The sequence below is a fragment of the Armigeres subalbatus genome, chromosome 1, assembly GCF_024139115.2.
Source record: "Armigeres subalbatus isolate Guangzhou_Male chromosome 1, GZ_Asu_2, whole genome shotgun sequence".
Lineage (NCBI taxonomy): Eukaryota > Metazoa > Arthropoda > Insecta > Diptera > Culicidae > Armigeres > Armigeres subalbatus.
The window spans coordinates 155,722,960-155,728,959 of NC_085139.1; positions in this window are offsets into that span (position 1 = coordinate 155,722,960).

The window sequence follows — 6,000 nt, forward strand, 5'->3', positions numbered from 1 at the left end:
AATGGATCGTTGAAGTCATGGTCGATGGTAATTTTTCTAGTGTTACGTCTGTTTGTCTGTGCTTTAACGATCAATTTGAATTTGATTGATTGTGCGTTTCACAACTAGAGGCGCTAGCGTCGTAATCCTTCGGGTTTGACATTTCACTCTAGCGCCTTCTGGTGACAGTGTCATACGAAACATTGTTTCGTGGAACATGCTCGCAAGATGGTGGTAGAGGAGTTGAACGATGGATTTTTCAGAAAAATGTTCAAGCTGTTACGTCTGTTTGTCTGTGTGCATTATTTACAGTGAAAACTAGATCTACAAACACTGATGTCAAGATGCTCTATATCAAGTGATATAGCTCATAATCTGAACGTACTATAATAGTACGTTCAGATTATGAGCTATATCACTTGATATAGCGAATCTTGACATGAGATGCCATATGCATTATTTCCAGTGAAAACTAGATGTACAAACACTGATGTCAAGATGCTCTATATCAAGTAATATAGCTCATAATCTGAACGTAGTCTAAGGTTATTTTTTTACGTGTATGTTATAACAATTGTGATAACTTTTTACTGTTCATCTAGAAATAACTTTGGAATGTCGCCGTTATCCCGTGCAGAATCAGCGCTAGCGTCATAAAAAAATGCCACTGTGCGCTAGTGTCGTTATGCATGCAAGAGCATACCAGCGCCATCGGGATGTCAAAATGAGATTGTGAGTTGCAACACAGAGAACAGACGTTCATCTTCATTCGCATGCTTGTGTAAAAGTTTGTACTGGTCATTTTGAAGTATTATCAATTCAGTGCAAATCCGAATTATAGCCGCTAATGAAGTTGGATTGTGAGAAAAATCCAATTTTGTTAGCGGCTATAATTCGGTTTTCTACTGAATTTATAATATGTCGTTATGCCCCCGTTGCGCGGTGCTAGTGTGCTGATAAATATGGTTAAAATTTGCCGTATTTTACTTTTTGGCGCTAGTGTTCATTCCGAATCGCTCCTAGGCTCGCTCCTAGGTGGCAGCACTACATTGTTTATGTAGTGTATGCCAACGCTATCACTTAGTGAGATTGAGTTTTTATGTCGGGCAGCCTGCGTTGGCGGCGCTGAGGTGCGATTTAAATCTTTACACAGGTTTTTAACGAAATTTTGTTCGAGCATCCATGTCTGTTCTCTGTGATATTAGCTTGTTTGAAATAAGGGTCTGTCTCATTTGGAGAATTAAACTTAAAAGTGACAGTTCGAAAATTAAAAAATCACCCCGTCATAAGAATAACTGGTGCTACCCAGCAATTCCAATAGGACATCGATGGAAAATGATTCGATATCTGTCAAAAGTAATCTTGCTCTGCGAGCAGGGTTATTTGATAATTATTGAAATGTCACTTTTAAGTTTAATTTCAGTTTAATTATCCAATTGAGACAGACCCTAAGAGTAAAAATAACAAGCGAAAATAAGAAAAAAATGCCCAGAAATATCATAAAAATATCAAGTTTTGCCATTAACAAGAACTTATCAATATCTTGAGATATTAGTTTGTCCTTGTTAATAGCAAAACCTGATATTTTTATGATATTTTGGTGCAAATTTTTGTTATTTTCGTTTGTTATTTTTACTCTTATTTCAAGCAAGTTAATATCATGCTTTGTTATCAATATTACGGCTTCTACCCGGGATGCTGCATGGTCGGTAGAAATGGAGTCTCCGTTTTTCCATTTCACACAATTTGTGCACCTGAGCGCAGCTGATTCACATAGCTTCACTGGATGTGGACCAGCACAACGTGGGCACGTCTCAACACTTTCTTTGCAATTTGACCCTTTGTGATTAAAACCGCAGCATTTATAGCACCTCAACACATCAAGACCATCAAAAACGCGACAGCTTTCCATCCCTACCAACTTTACAGTGGGCTTAGCAGATTGAGCAAGATCAACTTCATATTGGTCGCCCAAATTTTTCAACAGCCTCTGCTTCATTTCATTTGCAGAATCTTCATTCAGTATCTCAAACCTTTGTAGGGGTATGTGGCGGGACCATCATCATCATAATGGATCCGGTATGTTGGATTTTTTGGTATTTCGCTTGACCATATCTGCAAACGATCCTACCACACTCGACTTTGGTGTTTCTTTAGGGGTTTCATCAACATCGACTGCATTATCAACTGTGTTGAACCACAAAGAACAGACATGGATGCTCGAACAAAATTTCGTTAAAACCCTGTGTAAAGATTCAAATCGCACCTCAGCGCCGCCAACGCAGGCTGCCCGACATAAAAACTCAATCTCACTAAGTGATGGCGTTGGCATACACTACATAAAAAATGTAGTGCTGCCACCTAGGAGCGAGCCTAGGAGCGATTCGGAATGAACACTAGCGCCAAAAAGTAAAATACGGCAAATTTTAACCACACGCTCGTCCGGCTGAACTCAATTTTGGGTCAGTTTAACTCAAAATCGTAAAAACTGGCTCAAGACAAAATTGAGTTAAGGCCATAAAACTCAATTTTGAGGAACGGAGGAATATTTTATTTTGAGTTGATTCAACTCAAATTCAAAAAATCTGATATATCTAGATTGCTTTGAGAATAGGTCGTATGTGCAAAAGAGAGGCTCTCTTCGTTCACGCTCTCTTTCGCTTGTACATAAGCTAGTTTTGCATATTTTGCCACATTTTTACTTCAGAATGCTAGACAAAGCTATAATCTTTAGATATCTGCCAAGAAATCTGAAGTAAACTTTATTATAGATCTGTAATAATCGAAAGAGAATGGAGGCAAAGAGAGACTTACTTTTGCACATACGACCTATTCTCAAAGCACTCTAGATATAGGATTTTGAGTTTGTCAAATCGAGAAAACCAATCTTGTTCAGTTAAAAGATAATTAATTCGGAAACAGAGTACATTTATTATCAAATATAAATTGAAATAAAATAAGTTTCTAAATACAATAAATTCTTTCTAAATATAATAAAATAATTCAACGATTCTAAAATGGTTGTTGAGCGGTCGTTGGTAATGACGAGGGTAATGACGCGGCAAGAAGAAAAGAGCATTGGCACAAGAAGCATAAATTAGTAAGGGATCTAATCGTGGACCTCTGCCCAAACCTCCTTCATATCTGCTGTTATAGCTGGATGTCGTAATAGCGGTCACTGATGCTGCCATTTGACGAAGTGTACAAAGGCGACGACAAAATCCCGGAAATGTTTCATCCATTTTTCGAGTGATCTGAGAATGTCCTGAAAATATGAAAAAAAATTCTTCTTATTGACATTTTACATATCCCACTGGGATATTCTTACCTTGCTGCTTAGTATTTATTAAGCACTTCCACAGTTATAAACAGCGACGTTTCTAAGCCAAGCTACCATTTTTGCATTCGTATGAGGCTAACACGATGGTACTTTTATGCCCAGGGAAGTCAAGAAAATCTCTAACCCGAAAATTTCCTAGACCGAACCGAGAATCGGGCCCGGTCACCTTCAGCATGGTCTTGCTCTGTAGACCTCGTTATAGGCGAGCATCTTAGCGAACGGCTAGTGAAGGTCCCATTGTATAGATCCACAATCTTCAAAATAGTTGATAAAATAGATAATATATGTTCCTTGTCTAAATAGTTGTGCTTCAGTTGCCTAGGCTTTGGTCGTTGTTTCAAGATGTTAATGCTGCAATGAGAAAGAGTTAAATATTCAAATTTATTGAGACTTTAGGTTATTAAATCAGAAAGCTTACGTGAAATTCTATCAGTTGAACTTCTTGAAATTTTCACTGTGAACTCATTTACTAGTTCTGCTTCGATTTATTCAGAATGAGTCAAACCAACTCAAAATAATGATTCTCAGTTACTCAGAGTTTGACGTCTCTGAAGAAGTTATTATTTTGAGTTAAGGCGACTCAAAATTGAGTTCAGCCGGACGAGCGTGCATATTTATCAGCACACTAGCACCGCGAGCACCGCGCAACGGGGGCATAACGACATACAGTCAAATTTCACTCGTTGGGCTATCTTTAGATGGGCTTCGATTTAGTTGGGCGCCCGTTAGTTGGGCTGTAGCCCACTTAAAACGAAGGTGGACGTCAAATTATGACATCAATGGCAGTTTTTTTTTCTTTTTCGCAGTTGGCAGCTCTGAATTTCTATTGTATTCGCTGATTTGACAGATGAAATCTCAGCCCAACTAACGAAAGTCTTTCACTAGATGAGCTACGAGTTTAGCCCAACGAGCGAAAATTGACTGTACTTCAAAATGACCAGTACAAACTTTTACACAAGCATGCGAATGAAGATGAACGTCTGTTCTTTGTGTTATACAGTAGAAGAAAAGTCCAATCCCGTTCTGCTTACCTGTGACCGTCTAGGTCAGAAAAAGCGTAATAAATGTTATTAGTTCAAAATTGTCGGTTTTTCAATAGAAATTATTACCTCACTATAGCTTGACATTTTAAAAATTTCAAAGTGAGGTAAATAGATGAATGAATGAATGAATAAATGAATGACATAAATTTTTAAAATTTTTGAACAATAATTAAAATAAAAATAATAATATTAACAATTATTTTTTAATATATGTAGCTATGTAGCATTAAAGAACTGAAGAGCTGATCTAAGGAGCTGACTCTCTTCAATGAGCTGAACGGATCAGATCCGCTCACTCCAATGAGCTGTTTTGTCCATAGAGCATAGATTTATAGATGTAACGTTTGTCAGCCCCGGTCTGGTTTCTGACCTGGACTGGAGGGTAGACGAGGCCTACACCCATAGTGATCACTTAGCAATTCGCTTCAAGATCAACTATGGTGTGCAGCATCCGAGGGCGGGTGATCCCTGTCAGGTCCGTGGGTGGAAGTCCAATCACTTCGACAGCGAAGCTTTCACCGCGGTCCTGGGACAGGAGGCCAACACCGACAGTCTAAGCGGGGATGCTCTGGTAGCTGTCCTATCACGCGCGTTCGACGCTACTATGCCGATGAAAGCCTTGTTCGTGCAGCAGGAAGCACGTCATAGAACGAACACAGACAAACAGACGTAACAGCTTGAACATTTTTCTGAAAAATCCATCGTTCAACTCCTCTACCACCATCTTGCGAGCATGTTCCACGAAACAATGTTTCGTATGACACTGTCACCAGAAGGCGCTAGAGTGAAATGTCAAACCCGAAGGATTACGACGCTAGCGCCTCTAGTTGTGAAACGCACAATCAATCAAATTCAAATTGATCGTTAAAGTCATGGTCGATGGTAATTTCTCTAGTGTTACGTCTGTTTGTCTGTGGAACGAATATCAATCGGTGCACCGAAATCATATCCTCACTGTGCACAGTGGCGAAAATCGTGTTTGCGCATTTATTTAATAGTACATTTATTATGCAATTTAGCGTGACGGTGTCTTTGAGACATTTTATCAGTAAGTTAATGCGCTTCTTTAGAGGTATTCAGCTTACTGATAAATCCTTCTAAAAGTTAAAAAAAATAAAAGATAAAAAAAATATTTTTCCACTTCACAACATATGAGGTTTGATTCTTCATGAAAGTTGTAACAAAAGTTCTCCTGAAAAACTTTGTCGAAGACACCAAGTTCGTAATTCCGTTAATTTTGGAGATTTTTCACGTTTTATGCTGACAACTCCTTAAAAATGGGTTTTTCATCATATCTTTTTCATTTCCATTTCCACATTTTTTGCATGTTCTAAAAAAATTCAGATAATATTAAAATACGCCATTTGTTGGCTATTGCAAATTAAAAACTTGAAAAAAAAGGTATAACAGTTTTACTGTATATTTTAGTCATATTTGATTTAATTGCCACTTGACAAGAGGAAAATTGTGGCAGTCAATCTCATACACATAACAAAGTACAAGTAATAAACTTTAAATTAATACCTGAACCACAGACAAACAGACGTAACAGCTAGAACAATTTCCTGAATAATTCATCGTCAGTTACTTTATCACCATCTCGCGTGCATGTTGCACGAAATGATGTTTAGTACACAG